Raw genomic sequence first — 23,411 nt, 5'->3', positions numbered from 1 at the left:
TGGCATCCGCTCCACCTTCTGGGGGAACAAGGTCCGCCGCCGCACACCAGGCCTGGCCCTTGGCTGGCACAGCCCCTGCAGGCCGACTGCCGGCCGTACAGGTCTGCACCCCCGTGCCAGGAGGCAGAGCTGTGCCGCGGGGCGAGTGGGGAGACTGAGGGCCCGGGAGGGGATACACTGAGGACCCCAGCCTGGCCGACCCTTCCCGAGACCCTCGTCCTGCCCGACACGACGGGGTCCCCCGGGCCCTGCGGGGCTCGGCTCACAGCCCCCTGAACACCAGCCTCAAGCTCTGGCTCAACAGGCGCCGGGCAACACGGCACAGGGGGCTTCGGGCCTGCACACACAGATTCAGCACCTACGAACGGCAGGCGGGCCCTTCCGGAGCCTCTGAGGCTTTAATTATCCCCCAGGCACCAGCCCGGCATAAACACAGCCTGGACATCCAAGGAAAGCACGCTGCCGGCACGAGGAGCCTTCCTCAGAGCTAGGCGCGGCCTGGGCACCGGCCTGCCGCCGAGCTTGTTCCGATAACCGTCGGATTCGGGGGCCCTGAGCTGACCCTGGGGCAGGCGCGCGCCCGCTCGCCAGGAGCGGCCACCCCGGCCAGGCCTGGAGGGCCGCCGGCTGCCTTTCTTCCGCTGGGAGGGCACTCCGGGGTGGGGAGCAGGAATGCATGTGGGCTGCTCCCAGTTTAGAATGTATTTATAGACGGCTGCCAGCCGAGTGGTACCCTCGAGGTCAGCTTCCTGCCAGGCCCTGTGGCCAGATGTTTACTGAGATTGCAGAGACCGACCCACCCACGCACGCCCGGCTTCATTCCACAGCCATGCTCAGAGGCTGCTCCATGCTGGGGCCTGGCCAGACTCCGGGAGCTCAGAGAGGAGCTGGCACCGGGTCCCAGCGCACCAGGGACTTGAGACATGGAACCATTGCGCGCAGGGCCGAATTAAGAAGGAGCAACGGAGGGGAGGGGACTCATGCTCCCTTGGAAGGGAAGCCTTCTCAGAGGAAAGGCAGGGCAATGTTAGAGGTGGGTTTTGAAGGATGAATAGAAGTTTTCCATACATCCCAAAGAGAGGAAATTAGCATCTGTAATGATATGGTGGTGAGCAAGGAAGTGGTGTGCGTGGGCACAGCTGCTGTCCAGCGTACCTAGAACGTGGCATCTGGGGACAAAAAGATAAGGGCTTAAGAGGGTCTTGACCTTCAACGTGGGTAAAGCCTTAAAGTCACCAGGGGAGCTTACGAAGATGCAGACCCCAGGCCCTCCTCTAGCAGTTCTGATTCAGCAGACCTGGGTGCGACGGGAGTCTGCTCCAGGGTCACAAACCCCACCTTGAGAGACTGAGGCCCAGAGAAGGAAGTGCAGTCTGGAGAGACTTCCTGGAGGAAGCAGGTGAGAAGGGTGGGGAGGGCTTGGATGGGGGAGGGGCCCTGTGCTAGGGGTGGGCGTCAGGGATTCCACAGCTGAAGGGCACCTGGAGACCAGCATCGCATGGCGGCCACGACCACACGCCGGACCTCAAGAACCTAAACTGCCTCACTGATTTTGTACTGATCCCATGTTGGAGTGATGGCCTTTTGGACATATTGTTTTAAATATAATTAATTTCACCCGTTTCTTTTTTTGTTTTTAAATGTAGTTTCTAGAACATTTAAACTTGCCTGTGTACTTTGGTTATATCGTACTATATGTGTACGTGCAATACTCACGACACAATGTCATACACGCACACAACACTCACACATGTGCACACAGGCACACACACGTGCATACCCACACGCACACAAGCGCACTCCCGTGCACCCACATGCGTGACACACTCGTGTGCACACTCACCCAACACGTGCACACCCCATAACACACACAGGCACACGCTCACAGACACGTCCCCCACACACGCACACCCCTGCTCCGACGGCTGCGCACGGCCACAAGCTGCGTCGAGGGCGGGCCCCGGTCTCGGGCTCCCTCGATCTGAAGGCGGCCCCGCAGGGCAGGGGCGCGGGCAGCGAAGCTCCGGCCTCTCATGGGTTCTACAGGCCAGGAGGTGGGCCGGAGGCGCTGGCGGCCTGACCTGCCCCGCGGCCGGGCCCAGGCCCTCGGGGTCCTGATGCCCGGGGCCTGGCCCTTCCCTCTGTGCCTCAGCTCCCCACCCCGTAAAATGGCACCAGCGGCCCCGCTTCCCGGGGGACGGCGACCCGGCACTGGCTGCCGCTCCGGCACCGGCCAGGTGCCCGCCTTCCCATCGTGGTGCAGACCAGCCCGACGACTGAGTGGGGGTGTGACTGCTGAAGGGGGGCCCTGCCCCCTGCAGCCCCGGCCAGGGCCCCACGAGGGCGTCACCCTCCCCGCGGCCGCTCTCGCGTGGGCCCCCGGGCCCCTGGGACAAAGAAGGCTGCGGTGAGAACCGGGGCGGGTTCGCATCCCGGCTCTGAGCTGTGCGAGGGAGGCGGCCGCTTCACCTCGCCCTTTTCTCCCCCAGGCGGGGGCTGGCCAGGCCCGTGCTGCCTCCCGGCCTCCCCTGGTCCCGCCCAGACGCCCCCTTCGCACCGTTCCTGGAGTCGCTGCCCCCAGGAGGACTGAGGGGGTGGCCCGGTCACAGCGGCCCAGGCCTGGAGCACAGCCTGGCCCGGGCAGTCCGGCGCAGATGACCGATTGCCAGACGCAGGCACGAAGCACAGAGGCAGCCCGGCACGCAGCGGTGCCGCGCTGCGGCCGCGGGGGGGACCCCACCTCCTCCCGGTCTCCGCGGGTCCCAGCTAAGGAAAAGCCAGCCTGCTGGGTCGGGGCACCGAGCCCCAGCGCCTCGCTCCCCCTGTGCCGTGCCCAAGCGTGACGGGCCTGGCGAGAGCCAGCCTGGGGGTGCCCGGGGCAGGGCGCGCCCCTGGACGGAGCTGGAGGGCACACCTGGCCCCAGCCCCCGACCCTCTGACCGCTCTCTGCTGGGTGGCCTTTGGGCAAGTGTCGTCACCTCTCTGGGGTGAGAACCGCGGACTCCGCTAGCTGTTGGGCTCGTCTTTTCTGACCGTGTGCTCTGGAACCATGGAAATAATCACGGAACAGGTTACGGGGCCCACTTTGGGACGGACCTGAGCTAACACGCCATCGGTCACCTGACCTCAGCAAGTGATGTCGGTTTCCCCTGGGAACAGTGTCAGCTCCGAGCCAGCGTCCCTGAGTGATGTGACTGGTCCCTCTGGGAGGGCACGGTCACCCTGGGAAGAGACCCCTTGGGAAGTATGGGGGAAGGGCGAGCAACCAAACATTTGTAGCAGAGTAGCGGGGTCTGGCCCCAAGGGGACCTGGCCTCCCTTTCATTCAGGGGAGATGCCTCTGGGAGGGGCAGGGGCCAGAGGACAGAGCCTCCTGCAAGACCGCAGGACTGTCCTTAAAGACATGGCCTCGGGGTCATGACAGCCACTCTTTGCCTCCGGCTCCCCTTTGCGTCCAGGCAGAGGTTGAATCCGGGCCCCTCTTCCGGGCAAGTGACCCCAAGCCAGCGCCTCCGCCTCCCTGCCCCAGTTTCTCTGTCCACAGAAAGACGGTAAGGTCCCCATCCCCTCGCCCCCTGGCGGGAACGGGAAATGGTGCAGCTGGAGTGTGGAACGGTCCGGCAGCTCCTGGACAGGTCAGAGTGACCACGTGACTCCACGGACGTCTACCCTCGAGAACCGAAAACACACGTCCACACAAACGCCTGCACACGCGTGTTCACAGCAGAGTCACCCACGCAGCTCAAGGGTGAAAGCGCCCAAGCGTCCATCGCGGACGCTGGACACACACAGTGTGGTCGCCCACACGCTGGAATATTATTCAGCCTTAAAAAGGAACAAAGTTTCAACCCCGGCTGCAGCATAGATGAACCCGGCGAATGCCACGCCACGTGAAGAGAGTCATGGAAAGAAAAACACTGTGGTTTCGTTCATGTGAAACGTCCAGAATGGGCAAATCCATAGAGAAAGAAAGTAGCGTAGTGGTTGCCAAGGCTGGGGGAGGGGCAGGAGTGACTGCCAGTGGGTACCAGGTTTCCTTTTGGGGTGATGAGAATGTTCTAGAACAAGACGGTGGTGATGGTTGCACAACCTTGTGAACACTCTAAAAACCACCGGTGGCGTGTACACTTTAAAAGGGTGAATTTTATGATACATGAACTATATACATATTTTTCAAAACAAGGTTCCTGCTGAGTAGGGCTGACGTCGGACACGAGATGCCCACCAGCCCACAGCACCACAGCCTCCGCCAGTGGGGCCGCCTCCTCCAGGACCAGGACCTGGTCCTGGCTCCCTCGCCCCGTCCAGCCACGGCCGTGCCAATTCCCCACTGGCCGCCCCCCGGCCCCGCCCCTAGCCAGGAACCCAGCGAGGCCCTGTTCTGCAGCGTCCCCAGAGGGCAGCGCCCGGCCGGCCACATGCAGGGCCCGGAGAAGCAGTCCCCGTTTACACGCGGCCACCTTGGCCCGGCCACCCCGGAGGAATTCAGAAAATGCGATGGTCACATTCTGCAGGGCGGTGGGCCGGGCCTCCGGAAAGGCTCCAGGGCCGCTCATGAATGTGGATTCTGTTTAGCCGCTGGCTGGGACGCCCGCCTGCGAGCAGCCCCGAGTCAGGACAGAGGCTGTTAGCGGACAGCCGGCTGCTGGCTCCCGCCTGCCCGCCCGCCCGCCCGCCCGCCAGGGGGCTGAAGACGGCCGAGGAGGCGGCTCTGGTCCCGGGTCCCTGTCCCATCCACCTGCTCTCACCTGTATGGTCCCTCCCTCCTCCGCCCTCCTCCACTGGCTGCTGACTCTGGGTACAGGTGGGTGGCCGAGCCCAGGACAGGCAGCTGCGTAAGGACGCACCTTGAAGGCCACCTCCCCTGGCCCTCTCTGTGATGCAAGCTGGGCCCCCCAGGGGGCCGCTGCCTAGTTATGGCCTCTGGGGAGGCTGAGCGGGCCTTGACCCGGGGCTCTGAGTCCCCCCCAAACCCATTTTTCACTCGAGTGAGCCCCACCCCTGTGTGGGAGGGTGAGAGCTGTGGGGGTGAGGACCCCCTGGGGGAGGCAAGGACAGCCGTGCTGCCAGCTCCTGGGCTGCAGGCCGTGGGCCCCTCCTGCTTCTCGCTCTGGGTCACGTGGAAGACGGGGCGGTGAGGGGGCCTGGGACGGCGTGTCGGGATGCGGCAGGTAAGCCCCCAGGGTCCCCCAGACTAGCCCCGCATTCTGGAGGGAGCCCCCCTCCATCCTCAGGCTCTCCCCACCGTCAGAAAGGGAGCTTATATTTGGAACTGTCCTTCAAAAAGCCAGCTTTATTTAGACAGGGATGTAATTCTAAGAGACCACTTCAATCCTGACAAGAACTGGATGAGTACTGAGCAGGAAACCTATAGTTTGACGCCGGAGTCACAGCCCCCAGAGTCCGGCCAGTGCAGTCACCGATCTCACTTTCTGGTCACCGGGAGCCAGGACGGGCGACCGCAGGCCGGCCGGGCGCAGCGGCGGGGCCGCGGGCGCTAGAGACCATCTGGAGGCGGGAACACACAGCGCAGGCCACGGCCAGGCCCGGCCCCCGCCTGCCACCCTGCCTCCTACCCTTCCCCAAGTTGGCCCGGCAGACCCAGTCCCAGGGGGCGTCTGCAGGAGTGACGTGGACCCATAAGAAGGCTGAGGGGCCGAAGCGCGTGACAGCACCCGAGGAGCAAGGAGGGAATCCCAAGTCAGAAATGACAGAGGCCTCAGCCCTGCTGGCGGGCAGCGTCCAGGGGGCACACGCGACGGCACTGCACGCGCGGTCCTCACGAGCAAAGAAAGCAGTCCGCGCAGGGCACGCACGTCTGCAGTGGGGCCGCCACTCCCGCTTCCGGGACCTTTGGGTGTGTAGGACAAGGCAGCCCCGGGGGGGACACAGCCTGGGTGTGCGGAGGGAGGCCTGCTGAGCGGAGCACAGGCTCGGCGCCTTTGCGCACCGAACAACCTGCCCAAACACACAGGCTTACTTTTCTTTCCACCCAGGGAAATGGTGGGGCTGAGTGAAGTACAAGATTGCAGTCAGTCCCTGAGGACAGCGCCTGCCACCCCAGCTATGGCCCCCAGGTGAAAGGTGAGGATAAACTAGTCCCAGGCAATTGCAAGGATGTCTCACAGAGCTCACCCAGCCCCCACCCTCCTCCCTCCACCAGGCTCAGTTCAGCCCCCAATTCCGTCAGAGAACGAGGTTGGCAATAGAATCCTGAAAGCCCCCCAGCCAGGGGGGTGCTGAGTGCACCGCACGGCTTGGCCGGGACAGAGCTCTGAGCACGGCATCATCTTCCTGTTCGTGGGGGACGGGCAGGTCCACAGGCGACGAGAGGTGGGGTGCCAGAAGGACTGCGGGCGGAACAGAGGGAGGGGTGTCCTGATGGGGAAGGTGGGACGGTGGAGATGGCGGACAGGACGCCAGGTGTCCAGGCCGCAAGGTGGGAAGCAGCAGCCAGCATCCTGGATGCTGAGTGGACCAGGAGGGCTGTCCGGGAGAGGACGGGCTGGACCGTGGCCGTCTTTGAATGCTGGGCTCCAGCTCTAGCTCTGTCTGCAGCGGGCAGGAGAGTGGGCTGGTCATGCACTTTCCCAGCTCTCTTCCCCACCACGTATCTACAATGAACCAAAGCCAAGGTGGGCAGGCCAGCCGGGGCGGGCTGGGGAGGCGGGCCCACCGGGACCCAGGCTGCGTCCTGCCTTGGCTGCACGACGGTTCCCTACAACCTCCCTCTGTCCTGGACTTGGCAGCTGGCACCTCGCGCCCTTTCAAGTATTTTGCATCTTCCACACCCCTCCCACAGACCCCTCGGAGTCTCCGTGACCCCGAGGGCAGTAACCACGCAGCATCTGCCCACTCGACACGCTTGCCTGTGTCCCGGCGCTCTGTCCCTCAGCCTGTCCCATGACGCCCTGCGAAGTCCCCCACAGTCCTGGTGACTTGCCCACACAGCCCGCGGACAGCTGTTTCTGGAGCCTGCGCTCTTGATCTGCCCTGCCTTCCCCCTCACTCTCAGCCCCTCCTTTTGGATGAGGAAGCAGAGGGTAACTGAATTCTTACAGTCAAAACCAACAGGGATGGGGTGGGGCTTGGCTCGGAAGTCTCAGGGCTCTGGAGGAAGCAGAAGTGTGAGCCGATGTCCAAGAGCACATGTGTCTTTGGCACCATCGGTGGTTGCAAGGTTCCGGAAGAAAGGAGGTGAGGGCAGGTCTCTGTTTCCCGGCCACCTGGTGCTCACAAATGTGAAGCCAGGTGGAGACCCGCCGACCTTCTCCCAGGGAGGGAGGCGGGAAGGTGCCTGGCCTGGAAGTTAAGTTGGAAAAGGCGCAGGCCCTGAAAAGAGGAGGCTAAAATGGGACATAATCTCTCTATTAACATTCTGCAGAGGCAACCGTGTGTGAGAGTTAACCCAAGTGTGCTGCCCACGGATGACAGGACTGGAGTTGACAGAAACCACAGGTAGGAGGCTTTCTGCTCTACTTGCAGCAGAGCTTTCTTGGAACCCTTCTGCGGATTTCAGGGGTGGGACCTGGCTGCTGTGACAGGAGTGAGTTCCCCGTCACCGGGGGGTATTCAAGCAGAGTCGGTAACCCAGAGGCAGGGTCTGGTGGAGACCGAAGCCTGGATGAGGGGGTTGAAGTTCATGACCTCTAAGTTCCCTCTGACCCTGAAATCCTGGGACTTGCTGCTTCCACACTGCCCGGAGCGGCAGCCAGACAGGGGTTCAGGTGCGGGGCCACACATCCTTCACCAGGCTGAGATGCTGCGCTTACCAGGTTGAGACGCTGTAGGGGCCATGGTCCCCCTTGAGATGGCCTGGCCTTCCTATTTGCTTCAAACAGGATTCCCCCTCTTCCTCCTCACAGGGAGGCTCCTGGCAGGCTCTGCCCCGTGGTTCCGGACCTGCCAGGCCGGGCACAAGGTACACGAGGGCATGCCCTCCCAGGCCACTTTCTCAGAGGTGGCCCTGGCTGTCCTTCCTTAAACTGTAACTCCGCCCCACCTCTGCCCGCCCTGCCCCGCCCCCCCCCCCCCCCCCCGCTCCCCGTCTGGTACTGTTGCTTCAAACAGGATTCCCCCTCTTCCTCCTCACAGGGAGGCTCCTGGCAGGCTCTGCCCCGTGGTTCCGGACCTGCCAGGCCGGGCACAAGGTACACGAGGGCATGCCCTCCCAGGCCACTTTCTCAGAGGTGGCCCTGGCTGTCCTTCCTTAAACTGTAACTCCGCCCCACCTCTGCCCGCCCTGCCCCGCCCCCCCCCCCCCACCAGCTCCCTGTCTGATACTGTCCCCGGCATTTTGCCTGTTACCTTGCCTGTTATCAGGAAGGCAGTGGTCTTTGCTGGGTCAGGGGATGCCTGGGACATTGCGGGGCACTGAGAGGGTTCGATGCACATTTGCTCAACCAAGAGGCAGACGTGGAGTCTACCTGATGGAATGGAGAGGGGTTATCAGCCACTGCTGCTCACTAGCTGTGCTGCGCTGGCCCAGTTACCTAACCTCTCTGGCCCTCAGTTTCTTCATCGAGAATATGGGGCACCACCTAGCTCCTGATAGGAGGATTAACGCAGTAACACGTGGCACAGTCCCTACACGGCAAATAGCGTCCGCTCAAGCGCCAGTCCGGAAAGGGTTAAAGGCCTCAGCAGCTGCCACGGCACAGGAGCCCCCCACCGCCACCGCTGCACCCAGAGGCCTGTCCCTCCGACCCCGTTGCCCTCGCCCCCGCCCCCCGGCGGACGGTGCAGGGGCAGGGTCTGGTGGCCGCGGGAAGTCCCCGCGAGCCCGGCTGGCCTTCCCTTCCGGCCGCCGCCGTGCGGCGCCGCGTCCCCACGGGTCCCTCTGGCCCGGTTCCCTGGGCGCGCCAAGCCAGCCAGGGGCGCGGGCCGGGTTGGGGCGCCGCGTGGCCTCCCCCCGCAGGAGCACAGCGGCGCGGAGCCCCCCGGTCGGAAAGACCCCACCCCGCTCCGCGCGCTGCCTCCGCCGCAGCGTCCGAGTGCCACGGGGCCAGCACGCCCGGGGGCGACCCAGAGGAGGCAGCGGCCCGGCTCGGGGACCCACCGCGGCGATCCGAAATGAATGGCCGGCCCCCGGCCGCTCGCGCCCCCCGCCCGGCCCCCGCTCCCCGCAGTCCGGCCCGGCGGCTCCCAGCTCCCCGGAACCCACCGCTCGGCGGCCGCTTGGGCTGCACTTTGCAAAGTGTCCCGCGGAGCTGGCCCAAGCTCTGTCAAGGGCGCCGGACAGGGCTGAGGCCGGGCGGCACGGCCGCGGCCCCCGCCGAGCCCCCGGCGCGCCCTGGCGTCTGCGGCGCTGCACGTCCCGGGCCGGGAGCGAGGTCGGGGCAGCCGGGCCGCGGAGCAGCGAGGGCCGGGAGGGTCCGTCCGGCCCCGCCGGGGCGCGCCACCGAGGGCGCGGGGACGCGGCGGGGAGCGGGCAGCCAGGTGACCCCGGGGGCCAAGCCCCGAGTCCCTCCACCGCCGCCCGAGCCAGCGCCGCTGCCCGGGAGCCGCGGGCGGCGCGGGGCGCGGCGCGTCCACACTCACCTCCCGCTCCGAGGGCCCCGCGCCGCTCGCCGCGCTGGCGGATGCGAACGAGCTCCCAGAACGGCAGCGGCGGCTGCCGGCGCCCGGCCCGCGCGCAGCGCTCTGCGGCGCGGAGGCGCAGTCCTCATCCCTGACCGCAGGCCCGCCCGGGCCGCGCAGCGCTCTGCCCCTCCGGGGCGGGGTGGGGAAAGGAGGGAAGCAACCTCCACCCGCTTCCCAGGTCGGGCCGCGCGGGCCAAGTCCTCTCCAAACAAGCTCCCGGCAGCCGGCTGGGTGCTCCGGCTGGCCGCGGGGTCTGCCCCCAGGCACCGGCGGCGGCTTCAGTTACAAACCTTGCTCCCCCCCGCCCCCGCCCCCCGCTATTTTTAAGCACCGCTCTTCCTAGGTGTTTGTTTCCGGGGATCCACCCTAGTGATGGGGGTCCTGATGGGAAAGGTGCGTAAGCCAGCAAACCCTGCCCAGGCCCACTGCCAGCCCACCCCAAACCTGGCAGGGCTTTTGCTGCTGCTCGGAGGCAAAGGCTGGATTTAGCACGACCTCCCAAACTGGTGGCGTGAGTGTACCCATGTGGTTTCCAGTTGCTCCCCTATCTCCATCCCCGCGCGGCCTCCTCTCCGGCCCTCACCTGGTACGGGCCGGGTGAACATTGCCCCCTGTGCCTCTGGCGGGGAGGATAAGTGGTGGTGGGGGGCACACCACTGTCGCTTTGCACCTGCTTGGGGAACTTCAGCTGGAGGTCTCCCCACGCCTTGAAGGTGGGAGTTGATGGCCCCTAAAACCACAGTGCCTTTGCTCTGGGCCCCCCCGTCCAGCCTCTGGCCTGTCCCAGACTGGAACACAGACGGTGGGGAGCTGGAACCATGCAGGTCCCTAGAGCCGGAGGGACCCTAACAGGCCAGCTGCTCAGCGGTTCATTCACAGATGAGGACATCCAGGCCCAGAGAAGGCAAGGGATCTGCCCAAAGCCACACAGCCCAGTGTGTGTGACACAGGCTATTCTGGGGCAAAGCAGGAGCGAGAGGCCGGTCCCTGGTGTGGACAGGTGGGTCCTTCGAGGCCCGGGGGCAGCCCTCGTGGGAGGCGTCCACCAACAGATGCAGCCCCTCCCCACTTGAGACAAACCACGGCATGGGCTTAGGGCACTTCGGAGCAGTGAAATTGAGGGGAATTCTTCCCTTTACAGAAAGGCATCCTTTCAGAACTAGTCGTTTGAGCCGCGTTCCCCCTGAGAGTGCTGCCAGCACTGCTCGGACTACAAAGTTCAAGTTTCACAGCCTCTTAGGAACACCTTTATCATGTAAAGCAAGGTATAGGTAACACAGGGCCTTTGGCCCGGAATCCTGCACGCGGGCGTGGAAATGAGTGAATGGGCCGCCCGGTCCGCCTGTGGCCTGTGGTCTCGCACCCGTGGTCGAGCGCTGAGCTCTGCACGTACAATTCATAATCGGCTAAAACACACTGCGAATCAAAGCTGATTTTCCTATCGCCGCTCATTAGAGCATCTGAGGAGGTTCCAGGAATTCCTGCCAGTTGTCTTGAAAACTTGAACTGAACAAGGGGCTAGGGGCTCAGAGGCCCCGCCTCCTGGCCCTGCTGGCGCTCAGGGGCTCCGAGCCTCAGCTCACATTTCCGTGGCATCATTCTGGGCCTCAGGGTCCTGGGATCGCCCTCTCCATGGAAAGCGGCACAGGAAGGGGCTAAGAAACCCCCTCCAGTTAATCGGTATTTCAATCAGTTGGTTTCCTAAAGTTTCTAATGCCGGGGGTCCCCTGGCTCAGACAAGTTCCCAGAAGGTTTTTCCTTCCTGACCCTTCCTAACGGGTCTATTCTTGTTTCTAAGAAAGGCCACAGTTTCAGAGCTCACCCGTGTGTGTGTGTGTGTGTGTGTGTGTGTGTCCAGCGTGGTACACCCGCGCACCCCTTGTGTGAGAAGCGCTCTCTCTCTCGAGTGTGCAGAAACAACAGAGGCCCTCGCTCCGCGCTACCGCTGACCAGTCCTAAGAGCTGACGTACAGGTGCTGCACGAGTGAACGAATTTGGCCACCCTAGGAGGTAGCCTACTACCCTCCCCATCTCACAAGGCGGCTTAGAACACGCCCAGGGCCACGCGGCACGCCTCTCCTGCTCCAGGGCCACCATCCCACACAGCTGGGAGCCCAGCCCTCCAGGTTGGTGACTCTGGACAGCCCCCAAGCCCCCACCCCAATCCTCCAGGCGCACCTGCTTGGGCGTGAAACCCAACGCTTCTCAGTCGGGGGGCTGCTATGACATCCAACAGGCAGACACCAGAGATGTTACTGAACCTCCTGCGAGGCTCAGGTTGGCCTCCAGACGAAGGATGATTGGGCAGTACCGAGGGCCAGCGGCCTCCGGGCGGTTGGTGAGCTGGGCCTCTGGGTCCCAGAGCCGCCTCTTCCTCCTCACTGGCCCCTCGGCTGGACGTGGAGCCGCGGCCCCCTGCCCAGGAAGAGCTGCCTGACGGGACACCCCCGTGGGGCTCTGTGGAGGGGGCGTGGCCGGCAGGGTCTCCTGCATGGGAGGCCCAGCTTCTGCCCTGAGAAGCAGCGGAGCTGGAAGCTTCCCAGCTGTACTAAGCCTCCACTCTCCAAGGGGAGACGACCTCGCAGGGGGGCTGACCCGACTCGCCCGAAGTCACAGACACGGAGCCCGGCTCTCCCATCGCCCGTCTGTCCCCTCGCTGCCTGCCACTGGCCACCCCCAAGGGGCAGAGGCTCCCAGGGCCCCCCGCGTGTGCTGGGAGAGCCAGTCAGCTCCTGAGTCATCCCCTAACTTCTGCCTGATGTCAAAATGAAACCGCGGACCCAAAGGCAGCGCAGGGCCGGGGGGGAGGGAAACCTCCAGCAAATTCCAGGGGTATAGTGTCACATGGCCGTTCCAGCTTGACACTGACAGCGCCTGGCATGTGGACACCCATCCGTCCAGGCAGTCTCCCACCTCGAGAGTGATGCCCACCCCTGCCCCGAGGGTGGGTCCTCTCCAGTGGGATCCCCAGGGACGAGACCCTCGTCCCCGGGAGATGAGACCTCAGACCTCGGACCAGGCCTGTGGCCGTGATGCGCCGGGTCGGGTGTTTCGACCCTCCTGGAGTTCTCCCGGCAAGTGTCACCTGCCATCTTGGGCTCCTTAGCCCCCTTTGCTGGATGGGGAGACTGAGGCTGGAGGGAGCAGGGGGCCCGCCTAAGGACGCAGGAGTTCACGGTAGAGGCTGTCCCGTCGCTGACTGCCTCTGCCTGCCGCTGGCCTCCTGGCTGAGTCCAGGGCCAGGGCGTGGTGGCCGGCGGCTGCCTGAGCCCTGGGAGCCCGCTGCCGGCCTCACAGAGACGCCTTCTGGGCGCCCCTCACCTCTTCGGGGGTCCTGCTGGTTAATGGGGGGTTTGGTGGATTTGGTGGCTCTTGGGCCCCGTCCCACGAAGAGCCTCTCCGGCGCGGACGCAGCAAACATCGACGTACATGGAACCCAAGACCTGCCCAGGAAGGTGTGCCCTGTGCACCGTCCCCGTGGGCTCCAAGGAACCCACGTTGGGGACATGGCGTCGGCGGAGTTTGCCAAATGGTCCGTGGACTCGGGGAGGCTGGCACAGGCAGGCCTGGCCTCTGCCCCGCTGCGCCCCGCCGGCTGTGTGTCCTTGTACAAGTCAGCGACCTCTCTGGGCCTCTGCCTCCCGGCCTGGGAGGCGGCAACAGTGACGGCCACCGCTCAGGGAGGACGTGAGAGGCTGGGAGGGCAAAGCAGGACCCGGGGGGTGGCGGGGCGGCCCCAGCTCCTCCAGACAGTGGCCGGGGGTCTCTGAGCTGTTGGACATAGTAGCGGTGTCCCAGGAAGGAGGAGCAAGTGGTCCCAGGACGTGAGGTACCTTGACGACCCCTCTGGCCCTTCAGGCACCCGGGGGCAGGGCCTACCGACAAGTCTCCTCCCTGACATCAGGGAAGAAAAAAGCCAGGCCTTAGAGGACGTTAGGGAAAGTACAAAATGCAAACGAATCCATCTTTATCTCTAGCGCACGGCGTGAGCTTTCCTGCCGCGGGCGCGCGCGGCTCAGGTCCCCAACAGGCATGCGTGAAAGCTGCTTTGATGAGCTGTCTGGGGCCTTTGCAGGGTCTGCTGTGATGGGGGTGGGTCCCCCAGCGAAGGTGGGGGGGGGGAGGGAGGGGGAGGGCGGGAGGCCTGAGCGGTGGCCGCGCGGGTGGGGCCGGAGCAGAGGCAGCCGCTTTCCAAGGAGACATTCCAGACTGACGGTGGCTGGCGTGACTCAGACAGCCGCCTGGAGCGCCATTGTTTCTGCCTGTCTTCCTGTCTTCCCAGTGGCCCTGTGTGTGAGCAAAAAGAGGGAGAGGAGAGGGCGCTCTTCCCGAGGAGGGTGTCACACACAGACACGGGCACACCCTCCTGCCGAATGCCACGCACAGCCCCGCGCTCTCCCACACGGGGGCTGCGCGCCCCTGGGCCCGGCGGGGGTCCCGCCCAGGCCGAGGGACCCAGGACTCGGCAGAGGGTCGGGCCGTGTGGGACTTCCTGAGGCGGACACTCCCCGGGACTGACAGCTCTCCTAACCCTCCTCCGCCTCCAGAAAGACCTCCGAGCCCTGCCCACTGGCTCAGGACTCCCGTCCTTCCCAGGCTCCTCCCAGCAGGGCATCAGGCAGCTGGTGGCCCAGGTCCAAACCCCCACCCTGCCAGCTGCCAGCCACGTGGCCCGAGTCTCAGTTTCCCCATCCGCCGCGGTAAGTCCGACTCGTTCACGAAGGTGCTGGGCCCCGCGGGCGGCTCTTCGGCACCCGACATGCTCAGCCTGAGCGTCCTGAATTCAGCCTCTCGCAGGCCTTCAATTTGGGAATCCTTCTAATGAAAAGAAAACAGAGGTGGCGGAGACCAGCCGGCCGGCCGAGGTAACCCAAGCCAGTGGCCTGGGGCATGAATGGGCCCTTTCATGGGGCGGCCACAGAACGAGGCCCTGGGGTGGAGATCACCGCGTTCGGCCCAAGGAAGGGCAGTGCCCGGGGCAGGCCCGGGGCAGGGAGGAGACGGACAGTGGCCTGCAGCCCCGGCCTCGGGGCCTCGGGGCCTCCGGGCCCAGCCTCCTCCCCTTCCCCGTCCTGGACGCCCCCCTGACACCCAGCCTGGCTGCAGGAGAGGAGCCAGCCGTCCCCCGTCCGAATGCCACTGTCGTTGTTTTTCTCCTATCATTATGTCTCCGAGGGCTAACTACAAATTTACATCTGCTCAGGTCGGTCATTTCTCTGCAGCCGCGAGGAAGGCCCCAGCTGTAAAAGGCGCATTCATGTGTGTTTCCGTGTTGCCTGGGGTGACGGGCCACGGCGCGCGGACACAACTGGCCCTTTTAGCCGGGGCGGCTCTAGGAGCAGCGGCGCCCTCACCGCCTGGCCTGTGTAAACGCCTCCATGCCACTGGCCATGAATGACTTCAGTGTACAGAGGTTTTCTTTTTCCATACCTGGCCACCAGAACGTCCAACATTCTTCTAGAAAAAATGTGGCAAGGTCCCTGGGATCGTTTTCTCTCCAAATGGCTGATCCATCCCAGTCTGGCCCCGACACAAGCCAGCTCTTCTTCCACTTAATGACGTGAAAGAAAAATCGTGCTTCCGTTTTTGCCACCTGCTGTGACGGCCCCAACCTAGTTCCCTCGGACTGCCTGGGGGTGAAGGTCAGCGATGAGGCATTCCTCCTGGGTCTTTGAAGAGACATGGCGGGCTGGCGTGGGCCGGCCTGCAGGGGCAAGTGGCCCCCGTCTGGGTGCAGAGCCGGCGGGCCTGGGTCTGGGACCAGCCCAGGGAGCGGGTCCCTCTCTGGACGCCAGTGGACGTTCAGGCGGCCCTGGGCCTGGGCACAGGCCGTCCCTGATGTCCCCGCTTGTCCGTGCCGGGCACTGCCTCTCCTCCCCGGGGGCCATGGCTGTCATGGACGCCTCCTCAGGGGTGGACACTGAGGCCAGGATAGGAGGGAACACGCTGGGTAGGTGGCTGGGTGCCCTGACCTCAGCTCGGTGTGTGCGTGTGACCGTGTGTCCGAGTGTCTGTGTACACATGCACGTGCGATTGTGTGTACGTGTGCATACGCATGTGTTGGGGGAGGTGTGTGTGTTCCTCAGCGTGTGTGTGTGTGTGTGTGTGTTCACACATACGTGAGGAGCACGTGAGAGTGTATGTGCATATGTGAATGTGTGTATATATCCACGAATATGCATGACTACACGTCAGTGTGTGTATGTGCGTGCGCATGCTTGAGTGTGTGTGCGAGTGTGCACACGTTTACGTGAGAGTGTATGTATATTCAAGAGAGTATGTGTACACGCGCGCGTGTCTGTGCACATGTGCACGCGTGTGCACGCCCACGTGTGTGAGCGTGTGCGTGCGCTCACACCTATTCTTCTGGAACTCAGGATCCCTGAACCAGAGGCCGGGCCTGCTCCCCTGCTCGCCACCCCCACCCCCCGTGCCTGCAGCAGGGCCGACGCCTGCGGAGAAGCGAACCAGCACAGCGCGTACAGCCGCTGCGGGCGCCTGTGAATGTGTCCCCGACGGCTCCTCTCGCGGCTGAGCCCGCGAGGATTTGCTCCGATCACACGTCTCGCTGGGACCGCGCCCAGCCAGTGAGGGTTCAGAGGTGCTGAGCGGCAGCACCGCGGGGCCCGGGTCGCACCCCAGGCCCGCCTCTCCCTCCCAGCCCGTCCTCGGCTTCCCTGCCCCGGCCGCGTGGCCGCGTGCGAGCACTAGCGGACAGAACCTCGCAGGGTCGCCATCAGCGACCTTCCTGCCTCGCTGGCTTCCCCGTCACCCCTCCCCAGTTCCCACGGGGGTCGTGACTAACAGCCCGACGGTGATGCCCCCGCCCCCTTCTTCCCGGGACCTGCGCCGAGCCTCCAGCCCCTGCGTCGGCGGCGGGCGCCCCGCAGACCCTTTTCACAACGGCCAGGGAAGGTCAGTTCGGCTCCCGCGTCGCCCGGCCCTCTCTGCTGGTCCAGGCCTCGCTCACCAGGGTCCACCCGGACACACCTCCGCGAAGGGCTGGACCCTCCCTGGCCGCCTGCCGAGCGCAGTGGCTTGAGCAGTGAGTTCTGCGGGCACCACGTGGGCCCGAGCGCAGGGCGGCCAGCGGAGAGGCCTTCGCGAGGGGACCCTTGGTACCGCGGCCCCACCCTGACGCCCAGGCCGCACACTGGGTAGCAGGAAGCGCGGTCCCGCGGCTGCGGCCTGACTCCGAAAGGCCTCGTGTCCACAGGCTCCGCACAGCCCCGGCCCCCACGCCCCGTTCCGAGCCTCGGACCCCAGCGTGACCACTGGTCCTTGCCCACAGCTCTCCGCCGCGTCCTGCCCGCTGGCCTGCAGCTGGTCCTGCCCCCCGCCCCCCCACCCCGTGGTGCCAGCCTGCGGAGAGGGCAGTGAGCTCAGCTGGGACTCCGTCCCCAGGGCAGCCCCTTCCTCAGGAGGACCTGGAGGGGCTACGGAGCCTCCCGGGGGGAAGCAAAGCGCGCGGGTGCGGCCTCGCTCGGGCCTCCTCTGCCGCCGCCATCGCGGGGAGAAGCTGGCCCCCCCGCCCCCGAGCTGTGCTGTCTGCACCGGGGCCACAGGCGGTGCTTTGTGTTCAAACGCAGTAAGAGGAGGAATTCACTCTCCAGCCGTGCTCGCCCCAATCCCAGTCCTCAGCGGCCACGTGTGGCCGAGCAAGTGTCCCCGGGACAGCGGGACAGCACGTCCACCATCGCAGGAAGACCGTGGGACCTGCTGGCCAGCAGGCGTGCACGTGGCGGGCCCGACAGGCGTTAGGAAGATCCGAGCAGCGCATCCTGGTCAGCGGCCCGGTTTCCTCTTCCCAGGGTACCTTGTAGAATCAGCAAAACACCAGTCACGCACCTACCAAACCCGTGTGCTTCACCAAACGAAGCCACCGCCTCCCCTTTGGGCCCCACCATCCCTTCCGACGGCACCGGACGGAAAGGTCAGGAGCAGGGCCAGCCCAGAGCCCAGGGAGACGTCACCCATCAACCGGGCGCCCCTCCCCCCGGTCCTTCTCAGCCTCCCAGGCAGCCTGTCCACGGAGGGGCGTGGGTATCGGACACCTGCTCACACCTGGGCCGAGCCTGTCACCCGGCCAAGGCCCTCGAAGGCCTGACTTGGGCGAGCAGATCACCTGACCGCTGCCTGCGTGGTCCTGGTACCCTGCGCACGCGAGGCTGGTGGGAATGCAGTGGTTCCTGCCCTCCAGGGCGGTCACTGCCAGGCGTTGACTCAGATAAACAGGACGTTCACGTGTCGCGCGGGCTCTGGAACACAGGCGGCACCGTGCCTGGCTCACCCTGCACACGGTGAGCCTGCACGACTCCCAGGGCTCGAGTGCAGCCGCTCCAGCTCCGCGGCACCCCAGGCCCGGCACAACCCCACACGGTGTTTGCTACCGAGAGTCTAGCTGTTCAGGGTTGCAAAGGTGGGTTGGTGTCAGTAATGGAACAACTCATCGCAAATACATCCAGGACATGGGCTTCCCTGGTGGCGCAGCGGTTGAGAGTCCGCCTGCCGATGCAGGGGACACAGGTTCGTGCCCCGGTCCGGGAAGATCCCACATGCCGCGGAGCGGCTGGGCCCGTGAGCCGTGGCCGCTGAGCCTGCGCGTCCGGAGCCTGTGCTCCGCAACGCGAGAGGCCACAACGGTGAGAGGCCCGCGTACCGCAAAAATAAAACAAAACAAAATAAAACATCCAGGACATCATGGTGGGGGGGGGTCTTTCTAAAACATGGACTCTGCCATGTCACGCCCCTGCTCAAAGGCCGCTCATGGCTCCCCAGTGCCCATAGGACAACACGTACTCTCAGTTGTAGACTCAAGGCCTTCTGCCGCCAGGGCCAAGTGCAGCCCGGTCTCAGTGCCTTCCCTCCTCTCTGCCTTTCCCAGCCCAACTCAAGCCACACTGAACTGCTACACGTCACCCTAAATACCCCTCCGTCTCCCCCACCTCAGTCTGCATTTCCTCACCTCCTGCCAACTTTGCCAGCCCAGCAAACTCTTATTGATCCTCCAAGACCCACAAGAAGCCCCCTCCTCTATGAAGCCTTCTTGTAGACCCTTAGATTGTGGCACGCATACACCACACTGTGCCTCAGTCTCCCCTCTGGGCCTTATTCATGTCCGTACACCTCACAGCTCAGCTCCGTACATCCACAATGGTCTAATTCTGTCCTTTCATTCTGCACCACACAGGCGTCCCTCAGCCTGGGATGCTCTCTTCTCTGTCACTTGAAGCCCCTTCCCTCTTTTAAACCTGTTCAGGATGCACCCCACCCTCTCCAGGGAACCATCTGTGCTTAACGCAGTGTGACCATGTGACATGGGCAGTTGTACAGAGCATCCGAGGATGGCAGTGCCAGAAAGACTCTTGGGGATGGTCTGGTCCAGCCTCTTCATTTTACAGGTGAAGAAACAGAGGCCCGGAGAGGGAGAGACAGACAGCTGGGGCCCGGCTGGGGAGGACACCGCTCTCCCGGGGCTTCGTGCTCTGCACTGAGCCCGGAGGAGCCCCTGAACGGCCTCTCCCCAGCCCCCAGGCAGGGCTGCAAGGCTGACAGGCCCTGTCCTGCTCTGCTCACTCTCCAGGCGGCTTCGCTTCATTTCACTGCCCCCAAACCTCCTTACACACGCCCAGCGCCACAGTGACACACCTCCACGATCTGTGCACCGGGCAAACTGTGACTGTGGGCGGGGGAGGAGGGCGGCCCTGCTGCCCACCAGCTGTGGGACGTCAGACACCTGCCATTTTCTGAGCCCCAGGTTTCTCCTTCGAAAATGGGGATAACACATATTGGTTGTCAGGAGGATTCAAGGAAAGGACGTTCGCCAAGTGCTTAAGAAAGAGCCTGACACAGAGCAGCGGACTGCCACCATCATTGTGATGTGGTGCTGGTGGTGGTGGTGGTGGTGACGGTGGTGGTGACGGTAGTGATGCTGGTGGTGGTGGTGGTGACAGTGGTGATGGTGACGGTGGTGATGGTGACGGTGGTGGTGGTGGTGGTGGTGATGGTGATTGTGGTGGTGATGGTGATGGTGACGGTGGTGGTGGTGGTGGTGACGGTGGTGACGGTGGTGGTGGTGGTGATGGTGATTGTGGTGGTGGTGGTGGTGGTGACGGTGGTGACGGTGGTGGTGATGCTGGTGGTGGTGGTGGTGACAGTGGTGATGGTGACGGTGGTGATGGTGACGGTGGTGGTGGTGGTGGTGGTGATGGTGATTGTGGTGGTGATGGTGATGGTGACGGTGGTGGTGGTGGTGGTGACGGTGGTGACGGTGGTGATGGCGGTGGTGGTGGTGGTGGTGGTGATGGTGATAAAGATAACGGTGATGGTGGTGGTGATGTTTTCACTACCTCCAAATTTTCTCCTTCAAGGAATGCTCCTGTTTTCTGCCTTCCCTGCTTGTGACATAGAACTTCACAGATGTGATGATCTCTGGGTGGGTGGCAGGTACGGGACTGTGGGTGAGAGGAGAGCTCTCAATGGCAGGAACAGACCTGTGTCCTGAATGGTGTCAGCTACATCACCTTGCCTCCTGGGCTCTGGTCTCTCCATCTGTGAAACAATGAGGTTGAACTGGGTGATTCCTAAAGGGTCCTTCTGGGTTTAAGGTTTTCTGACACGCTTTTTGTTTTACAGCAAGTGGTTTTGCAAGGATCCTTCTTTCTCCTTCAGATATTTATATCTTCTGCCATCGTTTCAACAAAGCCTGTCTTGGTGGTGCCTTTACCTGGACATCCAGCAACGAGCTGGCATTTGACATGCAGGGATACATACACACAGGGTTACCTCTGTGAGAGTGTGTGTGTGTGTGTGTGTGTGTGTGCGCGCGCACGCACACCCAGCAGACCCCCGACATCCCAGAGTGCAGACACCAATGCCTCCAAGACCCACAAATTCAGCACAGCAAATGCACCGACTTCACCAAGAACAAACAGTCAAGCTCCAGTGTGGCTCCTGGGTGGCTGGCTAGGTTCCTCCAGAGTTACACATCCCGGGAAGGGCGGGGACAGGAGCACCACACCCCCAAAGCCGCACCCACTCCAGTGGACCCGTGAATGCCAGTCGTTGGAGAGACGCGACTTTCCAGCACAGACCTAGGGGACTGGACTGGAGCTCTGCTTCCAGGAAGCGTGGCTGGAGACCTTGAGCAAGTCACCTCTCCGCTTGGAGCTCAGGTCTCCTCCTGTTCCCTGCGGGGACGGTCAGTCCTGTCCGGCCTCTCTCGAGATTATCGTGAGGACTGAACTGCTGGACGTGTACCAAACCGTCCGTGCGCTGTTCGGTCCCGTGTGAGCATGGGGCTGATCTTCCAGGCGTGTGGCTGCACGCGTTTTAGGATCAGTTAGCACCTGCGACCGCAGACCTCCTCCCAGGGCTGTGCTAGGGATGCAGGATGTCACAACGCTGAGCGCCCAGCTCACAGCAAGAGCTTCGAAAATCAATCTCCTTCTCCTCTTCCTCTCCCCCTCCCTCTTCATTATAAGCATTATTATTAATTGTTATTCTACACAAAGCGAAGACATGCTTTAGTTCGAAAACACGGAGAGGGACCAGTGATGTCTTCAAATGGACACCACCAGCTCTCGGCTCGCTCCAGAGCAGATGCTTCTAAAACAGCCTACAGGTGGTGGGGGGGGTCTCAGGCCCCCGCCAGCACTGTCCTTGCTGTGAGTACCGGGGCCGAGGGGCTGCGGGTGCCGTGTGGCTGTTCCCTAGGGAAGCCTGGCCCGTCCCCATCCTGTCTTCCTGTGGCCAGGGCCTCCTGTGAGCTGCGGGGGTATGTGGGCGGGGGCTGAGCAGAGGGTCCGGGGCCCGAGAACACGCAGAGCGTCCCTCTGTCCCAGGGCCACCCGGGGCAGGACACGGGGGACATTACGCTGGGCTGGCTCCGCCCCAGGCAATGGTTTTGTTTTGTTTTGTTTTCAGCAGGAGACTAAATGTTTGAACATACGCAGACACGCGTGATGGAGTGGCCGCAGGACCTGGGAGCTGGAAGCCGGGGGCACCAGGATGGGCAGGCAGCACTCACCGTCTTGCCGGGCTGAACTGTGCCCAGGCGGCCGCGGAGATGGGGCTGCGCGTCTGAGGACCGGCTCACAGAGCGGGCGTGGGTTGGAGGTTGCGGGGTGCGGAGGGACGTGATGGGGAGCTGCGGGCGGGGGAAGGGCCTTTGCTGCAGCTGCTCCCGTCCTGGCTCTGAGGCACCTTAGCTGTGACCCCCGAGAGCCACCCTGTCTCCAGGGACAAAGGAGTGAGCGGAACAGGAGGGCTTCAGGCAGCGGTGACAGTGTGCTGTACGGCGGACCATCTAGCTTAGGTGGCCTGGGGCACGTTCTGAAGCCCCTGGACCTAGTTCCCTCCTCGGGGTGACCATCCCCATCTCTGGAGGAGGGCTGGACACACGGGTTACAGCAGGGGAGGGCTGGGCTCCGCAGACACGTGGGGACACCCGCCCTCTGCCCGGGACACAGCCCAGGAGACAGATGTCATCCCGGGAGGGGTGGGTCCCGAGGTGCTCAGCCTGCGGTCACCCGAGAGCTGGGGTCTCAGGTCCCCTCTCTGAATCCTTCTCGAACCCGACAGAGCCCCGCTCGGAGCAGCTCGTAAGAGATCTCTGCAGGGAGACGCCTCTTTCATTCACCAAGAGAAAAGCAAAGTGTAGCGGAGTGAGTTGTGTCCCCCTAAAAGATATGCTCAAGTTCTCACTGCCATTACCTGTGAATGGGCCTTATTTGGAAACAGGGTCTTTGCAGATGTCATCAACTTAAGATGAGATCATGCTGGACTAGGGTGGTGATTCCAATAGCTGGGGTCTTTATGAAAAGAGGGGGATTTGGACACACTCAGGAAAAAGGGCCATGTGATCATGGAGCCCCCTGGAGCTGGAGGAGGTAGGAGGGACCCCCCCCACAACCCCGAGCCTCTGGAGTGAGCACGGCCGCACGACACCTGGATTTGGGGCATCTGGCCCCAGAACTGTGAGCGGATACATGTCTGTTGCTTTCACCCACCCAGTTTGTGGTGATTTGTCATGGCCGCCCTGGAAAACGCCGGCACCACCCGGGCACCAAGAAAAGGGCGGTGACACAAACAGGCGACTTGAGGAAGAAATACCATGGCCACGCACAGAACACGCTGCTTCCGTGAAGCATGGAGACATCAAAGTGATGTGACACTGTGCTGTTTTTCTTCAGCAAATTGTCAAAGATTTAAAACTCATAGACTCTGTGAGTCTGGCGAGGGCATGCGATAAGGATAACTCACAGGGCTGTTTCCCAGAGCCTTCTTCCCGTCCGTGAGTTCATCCTGGAAGCGGTCAGACCAGGCGAGGTGTGTCCTCCCCCAACCTCGTGATGTCTAAGGTGGACGTGATCTACATAAAAGCCGCGACAGAGTCTGACGCCAGAAAGCACTGGAATCCCCCGTCCGCCACCCAGGAAACCGTTCCTTCTGTGTCAGCGTGAAAAGCTGCTTACAAGAGACATCCGTGCTATTTGTGAAAAAGCAACGAGACCTGTGTGCTCGGGGCACAGGAGCCTGCAGAGTCAGCAGTGGGCATCCCTGGGCTGCAGAATCAAGGGTAATTTTGAAAGTTCCCTGTTTGGGTTTGGCTGTAGTTTCCAAACTTTGTGTAAAAAACAGGTATTATTTTTGAAACAGGAAAACAATGCAATTAAAAGCAGTGGTCTTGGCCCAAGAGCTCAAAGCCACCACCTGCTGGCCTGCTGGGGCTCAAGTTGGCGGCGTGTGTGTGTGTGTGTGTGTGTGTGCGCGCGCGTGTGTGCGTGTGTCCCCGGGACGGCAGCAGACAGAGCAGACAGCTGTGGTTC

At 63.3% G+C, this 23,411-nt stretch overlaps 2 long non-coding RNA genes across 3 annotated transcripts; both read left to right on the top strand.

Moving 5' to 3' along the window:
• Positions 1 to 7,136: 7,136 nt before the first annotated feature.
• LOC112065213 (uncharacterized) lies at positions 7,137 to 21,137 on the top strand. Its single transcript, XR_002891907.2, has 3 exons — positions 7,137 to 7,197; positions 7,385 to 7,458; positions 20,218 to 21,137. It is a non-coding gene; the product is annotated as an uncharacterized lncRNA (long non-coding RNA).
• On the top strand, positions 14,137 to 16,170 carry LOC102983367 (uncharacterized). 2 transcript variants are annotated; one of them, XR_448284.2, is made up of 4 exons: positions 14,137 to 14,282; positions 14,380 to 14,447; positions 14,786 to 15,224; positions 15,960 to 16,170. It is a non-coding gene; the product is annotated as an uncharacterized lncRNA (long non-coding RNA). The 2 variants fall into 2 exon arrangements; XR_448283.2 differs by having other exon boundaries at positions 14,137 to 14,447.
• Positions 21,138 to 23,411: the final 2,274 nt, after the last annotated feature.

The sequence above is a fragment of the Physeter macrocephalus genome, chromosome 17, assembly GCF_002837175.3.
Source record: "Physeter macrocephalus isolate SW-GA chromosome 17, ASM283717v5, whole genome shotgun sequence".
NCBI classification, from domain to species: domain Eukaryota; kingdom Metazoa; phylum Chordata; class Mammalia; order Artiodactyla; family Physeteridae; genus Physeter; species Physeter macrocephalus.
This window is presented reverse-complemented; position numbering and strand designations above follow the sequence as displayed.